At 52.3% G+C, this 19144-nt stretch overlaps 1 protein-coding gene across 26 annotated transcripts in view; it reads left to right on the top strand.

The window, feature by feature from the left end:
* AGK (acylglycerol kinase) overlaps positions 1–19144 on the top strand; it is a 103897-nt gene that overhangs the window by 8371 nt on the left and 76382 nt on the right. Inside the window, exon 4 of one of the 26 annotated variants that reach the window (XM_089329647.1) lies at positions 12703–12856. The exons of the other annotated variants lie outside the window; for them this stretch is intronic. The gene's annotated coding sequence lies outside the window, so the exon portion shown is untranslated. The remainder of the gene's footprint in view (positions 1–12702; positions 12857–19144) is intronic. 26 annotated transcript variants of the gene reach the window in all.

The following is a 19144-nucleotide window of genomic DNA, read 5'->3' as shown; positions in this document are numbered from 1 at the left end:
AGTATTAGCCTTCCGGCACGGAAGGAGAAAGGCCAGAGCTCCTCTTTTGGTTTAATGTGATAGTAAGATTTAAGTAGAGAAACTTTTCAGAGTTACACAAATCATTGAGACAGCCAGTCACACTGCCGTCTTTCGGGGGTTAGGACTTTGTTTCAAGAGCACAGCAACACTGAAATGCAGGTGTGTGACATGCAGGTGTGTGACATGCAGGTGTGTGAGATGCAGGTGCGTGAGATGCAGGTGTGTGAGATGCAGGTGTGTGAGATGCAGGTGTGTGAGATGCGGGTGTGTGAGATGCGGGTGTGTGAGATGCGGGTGTGTGAGATGCAGGTGTGTGACATGCAGGTGTGTGAGATGCGGGTGTGTGACATGCGGGTGTGTGAGATGCGGGTGTGTGAGATGCGGGTGTGTGACATGCGGGTGTCTGAGATGCAGGTGTGTGAGATGCGGGTGTGACATGCAGGTGTGAGATGCAGGTGTGTGAGATGCGGGTGTGTGAGATGCGGGTGTGTGAGATGCGGGTGTGTGAGATGCGGGTGTGTGACATGCAGGTGTGTGACATGCAGGTGTGTGAGATGCGGGTGTGTGAGATGCGGGTGTGTGAGATGCGGGTGTGTGAGATGCGGGTGTGTGACATGCGGGTGTCTGAGATGCAGGTGTGTGAGATGCGGGTGTGACATGCAGGTGTGAGATGCAGGTGTGTGAGATGCGGGTGTGTGAGATGCGGGTGTGTGAGATGCGGGTGTGTGAGATGCAGGTGTGTGAGATGCGGGTGTGTGAGATGCGGGTGTGTGACATGCAGGTGTGTGACATGCAGGTGTGTGACATGCGGGTGTGTGAGATGCGGGTGTGTGAGATGCGGGTGTCTGAGATGCGGGTGTCTGAGATGCGGGTGTGTGAGATGCGGGTGTGTGACATGCAGGTGTGTGAGATGCGGGTGTGTGAGATGCGGGTGTGTGAGATGCGGGTGTGTGACATGCGGGTGTGTGACATGCAGGTGTGTGACATGCAGGTGTGTGAGATGCGGGTGTGTGAGATGCGGGTGTCTGAGATGCGGGTGTCTGAGATGCGGGTGTGTGAGATGCGGGTGTGTGACATGCGGGTGTGTGAGATGCGGGTGTGTGAGATGCGGGTGTGTGAGATGCGGGTGTGTGACATGCGGGTGTGTGATGCGGGTGTGTGAGATGCGGGTGTGTGAGATGCGGGTGTGTGAGATGCGGGTGTGTGAGATGCGGGTGTCTGAGATGCGGGTGTCTGAGATGCGGGTGCGTGAGATGCGGGTGCGTGAGATGCGGGTGCGTGAGATGCGGGTGCGTGAGATGCGGGTGCGTGAGATGCGGGTGTGTGACATGCGGGTGTGTGACATGCGGGTGTGTGAGATGCGGGTGTCTGAGATGCGGGTGCGTGAGATGCGGGTGCGTGAGATGCGGGTGCGTGAGATGCGGGTGCGTGAGATGCGGGTGCGTGAGATGCGGGTGTGAGATGCGGGTGCGTGAGATGCGGGTGCGTGAGATGCGGGTGCGTGAGATGCGGGTGCGTGAGATGCGGGTGCGTGAGATGCGGGTGCGTGAGATGCGGGTGCGTGAGATGCGGGTGCGTGAGATGCGGGTGCGTGAGATGCGGGTGCGTGAGATGCGGGTGCGTGAGATGCGGGTGTGTGAGATGCAGGTGTGAGATGCGGGTGTGTGAGATGCAGGTGTGTGAGATGCGGGTGCGTGAGATGCGGGTGCGTGAGATGCGGGTGCGTGAGATGCGGGTGCGTGAGATGCGGGTGCGTGAGATGCGGGTGCGTGAGATGCAGGTGTGACATGCAGGTGCGCGAGATGCGGGTGCGCGAGATGCAGGTGCGCGAGATGCAGGTGTGACATGCAGGTGTGTGAGATGCGGGTGTGTGAGATGCGGGTGTCTGAGATGCGGGTGTGTGAGATGCGGGTGCGTGAGATGCGGGTGCGTGAGATGCGGGTGTGTGAGATGCAGGTGCGTGAGATGCGGGTGTGTGAGATGCGGGTGCGTGAGATGCGGGTGCGTGAGATGCAGGTGTGTGAGATGCAGGTGTGTGAGATGCAGATGTCTGAGATGCAGGTGTCTGAGATGCAGGTGTGTGAGATGCAGGTGTGTGAGATGCAGATGTCTGAGATGCAGGTGTCTGAGATGCGGGTGCGTGAGATGCGGGTGTGTGAGATGCGGGTGTGTGAGATGCGGGTGTGTGAGATGCAGGTGTGAGATGCGGGTGCGTGAGATGCAGGTGTGAGATGCGGGTGTGTGAGATGCGGGTGTGTGAGATGCGGGTGTCTGAGATGCGGGTGTGTGAGATGCAGGTGTGAGATGCGGGTGTGTGAGATGCAGGTGTGAGATGCGGGTGTGTGAGATGCGGGTGTGTGAGATGCGGGTGTGTGAGATGCGGGTGTGTGAGATGCAGGTGTGAGATGCGGGTGTGTGAGATGCAGGTGTGAGATGCGGGTGTGTGAGATGCGGGTGTGTGAGATGCAGGTGTGTGAGATGCGGGTGTCTGAGATGCGGGTGTCGGAGATGCGGGTGTGTGAGATGCGGGTGTCGGAGATGCGGGTGCGTGAGATGCAGGTGTGAGATGCGGGTGCGTGAGATGCGGGTGTGAGATGCGGGTGTGTGAGATGCAGGTGCGTGAGATGCGGGTGCGTGAGATGCGGGTGTGAGATGCGGGTGTGTGAGATGCAGGTGTGTGAGATGCAGGTGTCTTAAACAGCCGTTGGGTTAACAGAACAGAGGAGCTGTGCGTTGTGTTGGGAGGTTTCACATGGGAAGGAAATTCAGACTGACGCTTTTATAAGTGTCCTCAACTCGCCACCTTCAGAAGTAGCTGTGATGCAGCCTGCTGTTTGCTGTGTGTTTTGCAGCCCTGGAGAAGTTGGGACAGACTCTCTTTCTCCAAGTGTTTGCAACGCTAAGTAGCTTGCATCTGAAGAATAGACCCAAGAAGTTTAAAATTGTTGTGTAAGAAGAGTTTGAGCAGAGATTTTACAAATAGGGAATACAAGGCGTATATTGTTTGACTTCTCCCCAACATTTTTAAATTTTCAATTTCACAATTCTTTTAAATTTACAAAACAAAAATTGAGTTCCCCTGTGCCCCCTCCCCGGCTTCCCCTGCTGTGGACATCTTGTATTGGTGTGTTGTATTTGGCATAATCCATAAACTATGCCGAGCTTCTGTTACTAACATCTTGTATTGCATAACTGAGTAGAACTGCCACTAATGATCCCCGCCCAGTTCGCCGTATATTTTTTACCCCAGCTCTCTGTCTCCCTCCCTCTGCTAGCCTGTCGACAGTCTGCGTCCAGGTTGAGAACCCCTCCCCTGCTGCACGAGGGAGAACGTGCGGTATAGTTTCTGTGTCTGGCTTGCTTCGCGCAGCCTGGCGTCCTGTAGGTGCATCACTTGTGCTGCAGACGACAGGATTTCATCCTTGAAGGTGGAACAGTTTTCCTTAAGCCCTCAAGGGAAGGCTCCTGCGCGCCTCTCCAGAAGCGTCCAGTCTAGGCCGTGACCAGTGCAGCCAGGGAACTGCTCACCCACTGAGACGGGCGGGTTTGGGGAGCTCACGGGTCCCCGTCCTGTATGTAGAGATACCATCATAATTTCTTGTGCACGTAGTCTGTGCACTTTAAACAAGTCCTGTTAGATGTCGAGCGTGAACAGAAGCCTCGCTCTGAGTTTGGTCTGAGTAAGCGTGAACCAGAAGTGTGGTAGGAGCCCGGAGACCTCCCTTTGCTGTCTGTACCTTGACTTTCCGGGCTACTGCCCCTCACAGAAGCCCCTGTCACCCCCTCGCCTCTCCTGTTCTCACCCTTTCTCCTGTATGCTTGGGTACTATTATGCCCCTTTTATTTATTTATCTTTTTAAAGATTTTATTTATTTGAAAGACAGGTACAGAGAGAAGTAAAGCCAGAGAGAGAGAGAGAGAGAGAAAGAGAGAAAGGTCTTCCATCCATTGGTTCGCTCCCCAGATGGCCGCAACAGCCAGAGTTGAGCTGATCTGAAGCCAGGAGCTTCTTCAGGTCTCCCACACGGGTGCAGGGACTCAAGGACTTGGGCCATCCTCTACTGCTTTCCCAGGCCACAGCAGAGAGCTGGATCGGAAGCAGAGCAGCTTGGACATGAACCGACGCTCACATGGGATGCTGGCGCTGCAGGCCGCGGCTTTAACCCGCTGTGCCACAGCGCTGGCCCCACCCCTTTTAATTTTAAATCGTGATTAAAAGGCAATACCGGATTTGCCGTGTTAGCCATTTATAACTGTAGAGTCCCGAGGTGTTGAGGATGGTCACATTGTTGTGTAATTGATGCCCAGAGCCTTTGTACCCACTAGGCAGGGCCCCGTTTCTCCCGCCAACCCCCCCCAGCCCCGGCAACTCCGTTCCTGTCCATTTCTGTGGGTTTGCTTTATATAACCCTGATAAGCAGAATCATACAGTATTTGGGTTTGTGACTGGCTGGTTTCACTGAATGAAACACCCGTGTAATAGCATGTGGAGGGATTTTTAACATTTTTAAGTGGAATAATGTTCTGTTCTGTGTATATTCCATATTTTCTTTACCTGTTGGTCTGCCAGTGGACGTGTCCAGGTCTTGTGAATCGTTGTGTGGGTAACTTGGGTGTGCAAGTACCTGAGTCCTGCTTTCAGTTCTCTTGGGTATATGCCCAGACGTGGACTGCTGGATTATATTGAGTTCTGTTTTTAATTTTTGAGGGGCCTTCATCCTGTTCTCCATAGCAGCTGCGTCATTTTGAAATCACACCAGTAGTACACTAAGGTTTCATTTTTGCATATTCTTACCAACACTTGTTATTTTTGTCCTTTTTGTCTGATAATGGCCATTCTAATGGGTATGAGGAGCTCCACTATACACTCTTCAACTCCATTTTCCTATGTGGCCTTTTCTTTTTCTTTTTTTTAAAGATTTATTTATTTATTTGAAAGTCAGAGTTACGCAGAGAGAGGAGAGGCAAAGAGAGAGAGAGGTCTTCCATCCACTGGTTCACTCCCCAAATGACTGAAACTGCCAGAGCTGAGCTGATCTGAAGCCAGGAGCCAGGAGCTTCTTCCGGGTCTCCCACACGGGTGCAGGGACCCAAGGACTTGGGCCATCTTCTACTGCTTTCCCAGGCCAGAGCAGAGAGCTGGATTGGAAGTAGAGCAGCTGAGTCTTGAACCATCGCCCATATGGGATGCCGGCACTGCAGGGAGTGGCTTTACCACTGTGCCATAGCACTGGCCCCCCTCTGTGGCCTTTTCAATCTTTCATTCAGAGCTAAACTCATTCAATAGATTTTCCTCTCCTCCCTGCCTCCTCCTTGTGCCACGTTCCGTCAGTCTCCATTAGAAGGGTTTCTCCAGTTCTGCTCATCTGTGTCCTGGCCCACTCAGCCTTAGACACAGTCGACTCTCCTTCAGACAGTTACTTGCCTCGCATTTTGGCCTCACATTCCTGTTTTTCCTTTCCTGCTCCTGGCGGTCCTTTCCTGTTTGTCACCACTGCTGCCTGCTCGGTGTTAGAGGAGCAGTCTTGCCCAGGGGCCCCTTCTCACGTTGTCCTCCCCGTAAGGTCCTAGTCTCTCACACTGTCTTCATTTACCAGCTCTGTACATCCAAATGCCGGGTTTCAGACCTCTGTATGCAGTCATCCCTTGTTATCTGAGTGGGGTGGTTCCAGGTTCTTCCACCCTGCAGACACCAAAATACAGAATGCTCAAGTCTCTTGTACGAAATGGCATAATAAATATTTGCACAAAACCTATACACTCGATGAATTTCTCAGAACACATCCCATCATTAAGTGACCCCTGACTGTATGCAACGTTGATACTGTGGGGCCGGCACTGTGGCATAGTGGGTAAAGCTGCCGCCTGCAGTGCTGGCATCCCATATGGGTGCTGGTTCGAGTCCCGGCTGCTCCACTTCCCATCCAGCTTTCTGCTGTGTCCTGGGAAAGCAGTAAAAGATGTCTCAAGTCCTTGGGCCCCCGCATCCACACGGGAGACCCAGAAGCTCCTGGCTTCTGGCATTAGGTCGGCACAGCTCCGGCTGTTGCGGCCATCTTGGGAGTGAACCAGTGGATGGAAGACCTCTCTCTCTCTCTCTCTCTGCCTCTATAATTCTGTCTTTCAAATAAATAAATAAATCTGGAAAAAAAATGCTGATGCTTGCAACCTGCCTTTGCCTCTGTACATCTGCTGCACAGAGCTGGGACGGCAAAGTTGGCTGCTAAGTTGTTGTCTTTTGTTGTTTGCCGAGAGAGCGGTGAGGGCTCTCAGCCCTCGGTAATTTCTCCTGCCTTAGCTGCATCCCTGAAGCCTGGCAGCTGGGAGAATCCATTGCAGGGGTGGGGTGGGGTGTGGCCTGGCTGGTCAGCTCACTGCTCCCGAGTCTGAAGAGCAGAAAGGACAGACCGACGGTCAGTGCAGTCGCGCGACCTCGGGATCACAGGGCCGCTGTCCCCGACACCAGCATCCCAGGGCGCTCGAGTTCTGTGGCTAGAGTGGCGCCTCGCACGTCCTGCCCTGTACTCCAAATCAGGACGAGGTGGAAATTACGAGTGACTTTAAGAACTGAGGGCATTGGATAATTGTTTAATCTTTGCCTATAATAACTAAAACAGTGTAAGTGCTATGTAAGTAGTTGTTGTTTAGGGATTGATGATGAGGGAAAAAACGTCTATGTATGTTCGGTACAGATGCAGTATTTTTGCATAGTTCCCCTCCTTGGTGGTTTTATCTGTGGCCATGGAACCCAAGGTTAGGGAGGGCTGATTATACGTCCAGCTGCTTGTCTATTGGGTGCTTCGCAGATGTCTTAAAGTAAGCCCTCTGAATCTTCCCTGCCACACCTGCTCTTTGGCAGTAATTGGTGCCGCTCACCATCCATCCAGTTCCCAAATCTGGAACTTGAACGTCATCCTCTATTCTTCCTGAGCCTCATTTCCACACCCAGGTCTCACATGCCGAGTGACTCCTCCCTGGGTGCTCACCCAGGTCTCACATGCCGAGTGACTCCTCCTCCCTGAGTGCTCACCCAGGTCTCAATGCTGAGTGACTCCTCCTCACCCAGGTCTCACATGCCGAGTGACTCCTCCTCCCTGAGTGCTCACCCAGGTCTCGTCTCAATGCTGAGTGACTCCTCCTCACCCAGGTCTCACATGCTGAGTGACTCCTCCTCCCTGGGTGCTCACCCAGGTCTCACATGCTGAGTGACTCCTCCTCCCTGGGTGCTCACCCAGGTCTCACATGCCCAGTGACTCCTCCTCCCTGGGTGCTCACCCAGGTCTCACATGCTGAGTGACTCCTCCTCCCTGGGTGCTCACCCAGGTCTCACATGCCGAGTGACTCCTCCCTGGGTGCTCACCCAGGTCTCACATGCTGAGTGACTCCTCCTCCCTGGGTGCTCACCCAGGTCTCACATGCTGAGTGACTCCTCCCTGGGTGCTCACCCAGGTCTCACATGCTGAGTGACTCCTCCTCCCTGGGTGCTCACCCAGGTCTCACATGCCGAGTGACTCCTCCCTGGGTGCTCACCCAGGTCTCAATGCTGAGTGACTCCTCCCTGGGTGCTCACCCAGGTCACAGGCTGAGTGACTCCTCCCTGAGTGCTCACCCAGGTCTCACATGCTGAGTGACTCCTCCTCCCTGGGTGCTCACCCAGGTCTCACATGCTGAGTGACTCCTCCCTGGGTGCTCACCCAGGTCTCAATGCCCAGTGACTCCTCCTCCCTGGGTGCTCACCCAGGTCTCAATGCTGAGTGACTCCTCCCTGGGTGCTCACCCAGGTCTCACAGGCTGAGTGACTCCTCCCTGGGTGCTCACCCAGGTCTCACATGCTGAGTGACTCCTCCCTGGGTGCTCACCCAGGTCTCACATGCTGAGTGACTCCTCCTCCCTGGGTGCTCACCCAGGTCTCACATGCTGAGTGACTCCTCCTCACCCAGGTCTCACATGCCGAGTGACGCCTCCTCCCTGGGTGTTCATTTCTCTTGTCTGCCCCGCTGTCACCAGCTTCGTCCCCACGAGCACCCTCTCTTGCCTGGACCCTTGCTCTTGACCTCCTGTCCGTTCACCTTGCACCTGCTCTTGCCTGTCTGACGGTTTTGCAGCCCATTGCCAGGCTGATCTTGTGCAAGGCTGGACACTGTTGCTTTCGTACTGAAGTGCAGAATTCTCACACGCCCCACAGAAGCTTGGCCCCATCTGTGCGCGTCTCTAGCCTTGCCCTGTTCCACACGTTACCATGTGGAGCTCCCGGGTGTCGCACAGTGGCTGCTCTTCCTGTTGCAGGATTCCGTGGCCCGTGCTAGTCCTCGTTGTCTCCTCCATGAGTGCTCTCCGGCTCTCTCCTTGCGAGGCAGCTACCATTTCTGCAGGTCTCGAGTGTTATTTCTTCAAGGAAGTCCTCCATGTCCCCTGCAGTCTGGGTTGGGTGGTCTTCGTCCGTCTTCTCCGTAGCACTGTGCACTTCTCCTGTGTAACGCTCATTCCTATTTTGATTTTTGGTTCCATTCGTTTCTTCTAAGACCGTAAAGGCAGGGCCCCTGTTTGTCTTGCCTGGTGTTGTCCTGAAGGCCCAGGCCATAAAAAGTAATTTTTTATGTATGGAAGTAATGTTTTATGTATGGAAGAGGGATAAGCAGGAGAATGAAAGCAAATATCAACTCAGAGGGCAGATAGGGAGTTCCTGCCTGGCCACTTCTGAATTCATAAATCCACGGTGCTGGCTTCTGAAGGAAACAATGCCCTGACTCCCTAGAGAGGTCACTCCTCTGCTTTCTGGGGCATTTATTTTGAATGTTCACGGTCTTGCTCCCTTCCTGCCTGCCTTCTATCCTTCTCCTTTGACAGCCTTAACCCCACTGCCAAGAGAAAGTAAGAGACGTGGGGCAGATGCCCGGCACGCATCAGTGCTCCCTTCCTGTCTTGAGGGTGAGGCGCCGTCTTCCTGCACCGGGCCCCCTGCGGGCCCCACTTCCTGCCCAGAAGCAGCCTCCCGGCCCTCCTCTCCCCGACACTGGGTCTCTGGTCCCTCGCCTGTACCCTGAGTTCGTACTTCGTGCGTCTTTCCTGGCTTAAACATGGCACTCAACTGGCAGTGCTGCCGGTGGCTCAGTTCCTCATTACCAGAGTGTGCCTGCGACAGTCTTTCCCCCATTTCTAGCCCAGCGAAGAGGCTGGTAGCATGGGAGCGGGCAGTGTAGGACAAAAGCTGTCCCTGGAGTCGCACAGAAGTGGTCACTTCCCAGCAGTGTGACCCCGGACTCTGTTGGTCCTTAGTCTGTAGAACAGCGATCTTTCCTTGGGGCATTGAGGAGTAAATGAAATAATCAAACAGTTCAAGCTGTTGGTGTGCTGTCTGCTAGACATAGAGGATCAGTGAATAGTAGTAATCGTGCGTGAATTTGGGGAAGTAGATTTTACTCGGCGCTTTGGAAGTTACAGTGCTGCCGGCGGCTGGGCAGGGGGGGCTAGGGACGCAGCTACCGGGGAGGAAGACGGGACCTAGTAAGTTGGTGTGGTAAGATCTGGTTTTATGTTTATTTCACCTTCCATGTGTAAGGAGACGGTTGTAAGACTGACACAGCCACCGCGCAAGAGGCAGGGCGCAGGCAGCTAGAAGCAGAGAGCCGTGTGGGCTCAGAATGCTGCCTTCACCTCTGGGGACCTGTCTGGCCCTGGACTGTTTGCCTTGGTCTTGGCTGGTGGGCCCTGGTGTGACTCTCAGCCAGGCCCATTGTCTCGTTCGGGGTGGCTCTGCTCCTGTGAGTTCCGGCCCCTGGTCCCCGCTTACCCTTTCGTAGGTTTGGGGGGGCTGTGCTCCTGTGAGTCCTGGCCCCTGGGCCCCGCTCACCCCTTCGGAGGTTCAGGGTAGCTCTGCTCCTGTGAGTTCCAGCCCCTGGTCCCCGCTCACCCCTTCGGAGGTTTGGGGGGCTGTACTCCTATGAGTCCTGGCCCCTGGGCCCTGCTCACCCCTTCAGAGGTTTGGGGGGGCTGTGCTCCTGTGAGTCCCGGCCCCTGGTCCCCGCTCACCCCTTTGGAAGTTCAGGGGGCCCCGCTCCTATGAGTCCTGGCCCCTGGGCCCTGCTCACCCCTTCGGAGGTTGGGGGGGAGGCTGCTCCTGTGAGTCCCGGCCCCTCGTCTCCGTTCACCCCTTGGGCTCAGCTTCTGACAGTCATGCAACCCCCCCCTCCCCCCATGTGAGCGAGGGCTCCCTCTCGTCTACTTCCCCAGAGCGTCCTCTCTCTCAGCCAGACTCCCGGTACCTTCCTGCAGATTCTTAACCTCACAAACACTGTGCATCCACCGTGTTACCCGATACAGTAATGGGCCATGGTCCTGGGCCTGCTTTCATAGGACTTTATTAATAGCGGAGGTTTCTCCCCAGGCATGAGAACGTTAGCCTTGATTACTGTATGCTAGCTTCTCTGAGCATTGGTGCAAGCCACCTTCCGATTCTGTGCTCAGAAACATTTCCTAGGAGAGGTGAAAGGGGATAGCTATGGTTTGCCTGAGGGATGTATTCAGTGTCATTCAGCTTTATTGAGAACTTAGTAATAATGATAATAGCTAATGTTTAGTCAGAGATTGCCATGTGCCAGACATGATTCTAACACTTTACAAGTACTTTTTTATTGTGGTGATAGTTTGATGAGCTGGCTATCAGTCTTAACACCAGCATGAAATTCCTAGCCCTACACAGATGAAGAAACTGAGGGCCAACGGCTGGCGCTGCAGCTCACTAGGCTAATCCCCCGCCTTGCGGCGCCGGCACACCGGGTTCTAGTCCCGGTCGGGGCACCGGATTCTGTCCCGGTTGCCCCTCTTCCAGGCCAGCTCTCTGCTGTGGCCCGGGAGTGCAGTGGAGGATGGCCCAAGTGCTTGGGCCCTGCACCTGCATGGGAGACCAGGATGAGTACCTGGCTCCTGCCATCGGATCAGTGCAGTGCGCTGGCTGCAGCGGCCATTGGAGGGTGAACCAACAGCAAAAAAGGAAGACCTTTCTCTCTGTTTCTCTCTCTCACTGTCCACTCTGCCTGTCAAAAAAAAAAAAACAAAACAAAAACAAAAACAAAAACAAAAAAAAAAAAAACAAAAAACAAAAACCAAAAAACAAAAAAAAAACTGAGGGCCAGCAAGATTAAGTACTGTGCCCAAGGTCACATAGCTAGCAAGCACCAGAGCCACAGTTCAAAGCCAGAATCCTGATCCTAGAGAGACTAAAGGCTGCCATGTCCCAGGTGCCCCGAGAGGTACAAAGAGCCCGGAACCATAAGCCCGTGTGGTGTAAGTGGGGTCGTCGTGATCTGGGCTCCCGGTCAGACCTGAGTTCAAGTCTTACTTGTGCCACTTTCTGGTTGTGTGACTTGGAGCAAGTTATTTAAGCTTGCTAAACATCTCTCCATTCACCACATTGCTGTGATGTCAGTAGTCACAGCTCCTGGTGCACCCTGCAGCTAACAGCCAGGCAGGCATTTAGCCTGGGCCACGCTACCAGTCCTGCACACTGCAGCTAACAGCCAGGCAGGCATTTAGCCTGGGCCACGCTACCAGTCCTGCACACTGCAGCTAACAGCCAGGCAGGCATTTAGCCTGGGCCACGCTACCAGTCCTGCACACTGCAGCTAACAGCCAGGCAGGCATTTAGCCTGGGCCACGCTACCAGTCCTGCACACTGCAGCTAACAGCCAGGCAGGCATTTAGCCTGGGCCACACTACCAGTCCAGCTGCCCGTGTGCTTTGTTGGAGTACCAGGGTTTGCTGCTCTGGCTCCTGACCCCAGCTTCTTGCTAACGCAGACCCTGGAGACGATGGTGATGGCCCAAGTGATTGGGGTCTTGCCATCCTTGTGGGAAACCTGGATTAAGTTCCCTGTCCCAGTTTTGACCCAGGCCGTTGTGGACATTTGGAGATGGAACCGGCAGGTGGAAACTTTCTCTCTCTGCATCTTAAATTAAAACATACGTTCACACATTTCTATTAGAGATGTGCAAGGGCGTATGTGCTTGTGTCTTATTTGAAGGACGCAAAGAAAATGTTAGAGATACCTGAAGAAAAAGAGAATTTTCAATCACATTATTATGGACATTTTAATCAGATAATTTTAGAGTAATGTGGCTCCCCATGTAACGTCACCCAGCTGTGGCAAATATCCACACTGCACTTTTAGCTAATATTGTTGGAGGCTACTGATTTGGAAGAGGCACTTGCACTGGGCCCAACAGACCAAATCTGTGTAGAGTTCACTCATAGTGTCAGCTTTGGATGGTGACAGAAGGCTCTGTAGCTCTTTTTGCTGCAAACAATCAACTAAGCTGTAGCCAAATAAGTTCTGACAGTGAGATCATGTTTGGGATTTGTTTTCACACATTCCAGTAAGAGATAAAGTAGAGGACGCAGGAAAATGAGATTAGTGTCTTCAAAGGGATAAGTCCTTAGACCAAGTGAATTTAGCAGGGTTTATTTGAGCAAAGCAAAACTGATTCCTGAGTTGAGGGCTCTGAAGAGAAGTTCCAGCGAAGTGACTGACAGCGCGCGCAGAGAGCAGAAGTGAGGCCTAGGAGAACTGTTTACATGTTGTTTTGTTCAAGAGAGCATCAAAGCAAGCTTGCCACACTGCATTGTGTCTTCTGAGTCGCGTGAGCTGTGACTCCCCTCCTTTGTAACAGTGTTCATCTGTTTTAGAAAGCTGGCGTACGTGTGCCTATAGACTTTCATCGGTGGGTAGGCCCGGCAGAGTGTGCAGACCAGTGCAGAGCCATGTGCGAGCCTGAAGTGGAAAGCGAAATAAGTAAAGCTGACCTTGACGTCATTTGGAATTGTGATTACTGTTTTCATGGTGGGTTTTTTGCATTCCTTTTTATTTTGTGCAGTGTATTAAAGTAGTTATCTCACTACATTTTGGTTTACCCTTAAACGTCGCACCTGAGGCCTGTCAACACCAGCCCTGGATTGTCCCTCCCATGTCTTGGTGACTGGTGATTAGATCCAGGTTCTAGGTCTTCTGTGGCTGTAAGGGATCTCCTAGGAGCTTCTTGGAATGCCGACTCTCGGGCTCCATCCTGAACCTGCTGCGTCAGACCCTGTGCTCCGCGCAGACCCCCAGGCGATCTGTCTGCACATCAGCATCTGAGAAGCACCGCTCTGGAGCCGTAATTTAAATAAAATTTAGTAGAGCCTGTTGATCGGGCTTGGGCTCCTGCACCAAACACTAACAGGCCAAACCAATAGACACTATGACCATAGTGGCTGAGCGTTGGGTGACTGCCAGAGGCCCTGCCGGCAGTTAACTAAACTGGAATCAGTTAACTAGTTAAGCTGTGGTCAGTTAGGCTTTCTGTGCTGTACTTCTGTTTTCCTAGAAATGCTCTCTGATCGTGTTGGCTGGAGTTCTTAAAACCAGTGGCTGCTTCTCAGAATGGTTTTGGTTTAGTTTTTATTTCAAAAGCCGAGAGAGTTAGAGATGGTCCATCTGCTGGTTCACTCCCAAATGCCCACAGCAGCCAGGGCTGGGCCAGGCCCTCGCCAGGAGGCTACAACTCAGTCTCGTCCCTGCTTGGGTAGCAGGGAGCCAGGATCACCTGCTGCCTCCTAGGTTGCTCATTAGCAAGAAGCTGGAATTGCAAAGGGCGCCGGGGCTTCCAGGGGCTCCAGGATGGGTTGCAGGCATCCGAGGCAGGTGTTTAGCCTCTGTGCTAAGCAGCTGCCTGCCCGTAAGGGATCGTCCACTCAGCAGGACTGATCGAGGTGGTGTAGGTCAACCGCCCGTTGCTCTGTGCCTGGACTGTGGTTTGCCGTCAGTAAGTGCTGGCTGTTACAGAACCACATGATTGGCTGGGTGTTTGCTCGAGGAAGCGGAAGCCAGGAGAAATAATTTTTTGGCTCCACCACTGGGATACTTGGTGATTTAGGAGGGGGAGAACTGGTTTGAGGAGGAGGTGTTAGGTTCTGTTTGAGACCGGAGCCGGACAACCAGGGGCAGGTGTGTGAGATTCCAGGGGTCAATTATGCGTGAGCCACCCTTGAGAGTAGACTCATATTTTTCCTTTTGGTGCAGATTATGGTTTTGTAACCTCCCGGACTTCGGTATCTCTGAGGTTTCTGGTAAACAGGTGTTTCACTGTGTCGTCAGTTCAGATCCCCCCCCCCCCCCGACGTCGCAGTCGGCGCACCATGGCCCAGCTGCTTCATGTAGCTGAGGTAGGGAAAGTTTCCCCACTCACAGCTTTTCCCATCGCAGACTAAGTGAAATTGGAAGGAAGCAGTTTGAGTTTGTTTTGCTGTTTTAGCCATCTTGAAGTTCATCTTTCATCAAGCGCTGATGCCGAAATTGGGGTGTTTGTGTGTGCTATTTAAATAAGCTCATTTATGGGCAATTAGGTAACACACATGTCAGCCCAGATTTGACAGGGAAAGGGGAATTAAAAAATAAAATGAAGTTTAATTATAGTCTCCTTCCTTTCAACTCTTCTGTTAGATTATCTAGAAAACAAATTCCTTTTAAAAAAACAGCCTACATTTGCTTCCTCTCATGTCTGTGGCCTGCAGGGGGGATGAGGTGCAAAGGCAGGGGGTAGATTTAACCTCCATTTTGTTTGCTGACTTCCTGAGATGGTCAGGGATTTTTATATCCGTGTGTGTTGTCCCAAAGACTGCAGAGAGAATAATCCTGGCTGAGGATCAGCATAACTAACCCCCCCACCCCGCCCCAGGTAGTAGCTGACACCTCAGAACTTCATGGTGCAGAATAGAACACTGACGAGAAGAGCTACCGAGGATCTGTGGGCCGGAAGTTGTCCTGTATCCTGGAGCCAAAGAGAATACCACTTTGTGCATGCTGCTTATAGAAAACAACTTGCTTGGTGGCAGGGAGGTGGGAAAGAACTCTCATCCTGTGCTGTCTTCTTGAATAGTATCATAATCTCCGTGTAATCTGTTTTCTGTGTTCTTTTTGGATGTACATAGACTGGAGTGCCTTATACATAACTTAGCCTAATTATGTGCTTATAATTGTATATGTAAATGTATAATGGCCGATGGATTGCAAAGAACTAGCATTTTGGTTGTCACCAAAACCTTACCTGATGGTGGTCCTGTCTGGCCTTGAGCATAAACATAGCAGCCAGTCAGTAACAGGACTTTTTTCCAATGTCTGCAGAGCTTGGCTAGCAAACTTTGGCCTCCATGACCATCAGGATGCTGAGAGAGCCCAGGGCTAGAATGAGAGTGTGAAAACAGAAGAGCTGCACGTGTCAGGAAGCCAGGAAGATGAAGGCCTTCTCCACGGTGTTTGTCTTGGTCCACAGAAGGCGGGAGGGAACTGAGAACTGACCCTCGGTTATGAGCAGTTGTGTCGGTCAGGGACAAGCCCAGATGATGAGCCTCGTTAAAGATGCATTTATTTGAGAGGCAGAGTTACAGATGGAGAGAGGGAGAGATAGGAACTTCTTCCAGGTCTCCCACGTGAGTGCAGGGACCGAAGCACTTGGGCCATCTTCCACTGCTTTCCCAGGCCATAGAGAGCTGGATCAGAAGAGGAGCAGCCAGGACTCGAACTGGGGCCATATGGTATGATGGTGCCGCAGGCTGAAGCTTAACCTGCCACACCACAGCGCCGGCCCCTTAGTTGGCTTGTTCCTAAGACCACTTGTTGGAGAGAAAATGTGATGGTGGCAGTAGTGTGAAGATGAATTGAGGTGACCACGTGGTGGCATTGGCTGGTGATGTGATGCCGCAATGGCGAGTGCTTTATTAACCACGTGTTGATCACTCTGGAATGTCTGTAGAGAGCAGATACAAGCAGAGTACTAAGGGGGAAGTTGCCAGGTTAAGAATCGGGAAACGTAAGTTTTAATGCTGCGCCTTTGGGCTGGCGTTGTGGTGCCGTGAGTTACGCTGCTGTGTGCAGTGCTGGCATCCCATAGTGGAGCCCAGGTTTAATTCTCGGCTGCCCTGCTTCCTGTTCAGCTCCCTATTCATATTCCTGGAAAAGCAGTTGATGGTGACCCAATCGCTTGAGCCCCTGCTACCCACGTGGGAGACTAGGGTGGAGTTCCTGACTCCTGGCTTGGGCCTGGCCCAGCCCTGGCTGTTGTGGCCATTTGGGGAGTGAACCAGCCGACAGAAGATCTCTTTCTCCATATCTCTACCTGTGTTTGTCACTCTGCCTTTTAAATAAATAAATCTTAGAAAGAAAACTTGTGTCTGAGACAAATCACGAGGCTGGAAGTTTTCTCGGACTAGATGTGTTGGTTATTTTCGAGGTACTGGAAGGAGATGAGAGTACTCTGGTAAGTGAGCAGCGCACACTTGTGTGGGGCTTGGACTTGAGACTGGAACCACACATGTACTGTGTGTGCCCACGTGCGTGTGGCTTTGCCCAGAGGAGAAACACTGCTCGAGTGGCCTTTGTTTCTGATGGGGCTCGCCATGCTCCTGGGTCGGTGGGGGTCCCGTGTGTGTGGAGCGGAGTGTGCCGAGCACTGAAGAGGACGCTTCCCAACCTGAGAGACTGAGGTCTCCAGGAAGTGGAATGTGGGCTTGCCGGGATGTGATGTAGGGTTTGTGTACATTGACAGATAAATACAGTACAAGTGGGGGTTGCAGACCTGAAGGTTAAGCCATGGTTAGGTGGTGGGCAGATCTTCTGTATTAAGTGGGACCAAGGCCCTCTGAGCAGGGTGACATGGGAACGTGAGCTGGATGAGCGTTGTGTGTGGTGCTTCATTCCTCACTGCTCGGGGTTACCACTCATTTCAGTGCTGAATTACTCTTTCTTCCTAGGAAGGAACTTGACCGCCTGCCTCCTTTCCTCTTTCCATTTTAGCACTTAGGTTCTTGGGGAAATGCTCTGGGCTCGCTTTGTGTGATCAGAAACGTTGCTCCTGTTAACTGTGGCGCCCACCAGCATCCGTTCCGAGACACCATTTGACTGCACAGTTCCCGAAGGCAAGGGTGGTACGCTTTTTCCTAGTCCAGGCGTCACTGCTGTGCACTTGTCCCTTAGAGCTGCTGGTGGAATTTTTCTTCTGCTTAAACCCTCTGAGTCAGCAACACGGATGATGGAATTTTAATGCCACTGATTATCTCTGTGTGCTTGTTTCCTCTGTTACGTACTCCGAGGAGTTATTAGTGGGACTGCTTTCTGCTGTCATGACAGAAGGGAACTTCTTTATTGTGTTGTGCTTGGCAGAGAAGCCAGACGGCTCCTCAGGAGCAGGAGCAGGAGGCCCTCAAACCCTCTAAAGTCACTACGCCCTGACTTGCTGGCACAGAGATCGTGATGCACTTGGAACTTCCTGACTGGGGGAAGTGGCTCTGCTTGTGCAGGGCACACCCACTGCAGACACCAGCTGAGCTTGTTTTAATGAGATGCTTTTGGGTGGGATCCCTAGGTGACTTCAGAATGGGGACAGGTGGCCAGAAAAACAAATGCATTCTTTGGGTTGTGTGGTGGGACTGAGCCCTGACCCTGTGATTCTAGACTGGGGTGGAAAACATGTAAGTCCTGCAGAATCATTTTGGTCTTGCCCTGCCAAGGCAACTGTTTGCAGGACTCAAATGCAAGGTGAGGTTAGAGATAAGAGTCTGTTCGTTATGCCAGTTTTCAGGCTTTGTTTCGATGATTGCTCCTGTCCCATCGTGAAGTCCAGGGCATCATCCAGTTGGACATGTCTTAAAAATGGAGCTCATTGGCTGGCGCCGCAGCTCACTAGGCTAATCCTCTGCGTGCGGCGCTGGCACCCCGGGTTCTAGTCCCGGTTGGGGCACTGGATTCTGTCCCAGTTGCTCCTCTTCCAGGCCAGCTCTCTGCTGTGGCCTGGGAAGGCAGTAGAGGATGGCCCAAGTGCTTGGGCCCTGCACCCACATGGGAGACTGGGAGGAAGTACCCAGCTCCTGGCTTTGGATCGGCGCAGCGCCGGGTGTAGCGGCCATTTGTGGGGTGAACCAACAGAAGGAAGACCTTTCTCTCTGTCTCTCTCTGTCATAGTCGAACTCTGCCTGTCCAAAAAAAAAAAAAAAAAAAAAAATGGAGCTCATTGTCAGTTGGAGTGAGGCTTCTTTGTTAGCTGGATCAAAAACCTGCCCTTCTAAATCAACTTTCAGTATGTTCCCAAAATTCCTAATGCAAATATTCACAGAAGCAGGAGAAGATAAAGTGTCTGTGTGAAGTTAAAATCTGAAAAGGGTATGGAAGATGACATTATTATGCTTACACGGGTTCCCGGGTGGACTTGGTGTTAAGCGGAATGCTAGCCAGAGTTCATTCTCTAATACAGTATCCATGTGGGATGCTGACACTGCTGGCTGTGCCTGCACCACGGTGTCTCCCCTCTACTCGTGCTCTTTAGAAATACCTCCTCTGGCTTGCTGGGTGGAAGGAGCACATTTTGGATCGAGAGATCTCTTTTCCCCCAAATGCTGGCTTCTCAAAATGAATGCGTTCCTCTTGCCAACACTCAATCTCTGGTGAAATCCAAGTGTCGAGTAGCAAGGGCCTGATTATTTGTTCAGTAGCACCTATTTTCTGCTAACTTTACTAAAAACTGTAAACACCCACAGACTGATTACCCAGTGCCTACATGGGCCTTGGTCAGTTCAGGCGTCTCCCTGGTTTCTTTGTCCCCACAAGTCACCAGATCTGATTCTTTGTGTTTCTTCTCCTAGTTTACTTCTGCTTCTTCCAGAGAAGAGTGTGCTTGCGTTTGTCTCTTGACGTTTCAGGGTGCTGATAGTGACTATTGGTACCACACTAACAGAATGTTTTTCTCTTTTTCCTCCAGTGTTTCTGCACAGATGTTTCTGTTATAGATTGTAGTTCAGGCAGTTCACTCAAAGATTCCAATAATTATGGGATGTTGCTTTCTTCTAGATTATTATTTGATGCCATTTTTTAAATTCCCCACCAGTGCTAATGCATGCTAAATGGTTTTTTTTTTTTTATTTTTTTTATTTTTTGACAGGCAGAGTGGACAGTGAGAGAGAGACAGAGAGAAAGGGCTTCCTTTGCCGTTGGTTCACCCTCCAATGGCCGCCGCGGCCGGCGCACCACGCTGATCCAATGGCAGGAGCCAGGAGCCAGGTGCTTTTCCTGGTCTCCCATGGGGTGCAGGGCCCAAGCACTTGG

Source organism: Oryctolagus cuniculus, chromosome 3 (genome assembly GCF_051225735.1).
Source record: "Oryctolagus cuniculus isolate XC-2025 breed Fujian yellow rabbit chromosome 3, ASM5122573v1, whole genome shotgun sequence".
Taxonomy (NCBI): Eukaryota; Metazoa; Chordata; class Mammalia; order Lagomorpha; family Leporidae; genus Oryctolagus; species Oryctolagus cuniculus.
The sequence above is the reverse complement of the archived record's forward strand: the minus strand, read 5'-3'. Positions and strand labels throughout refer to the sequence as shown.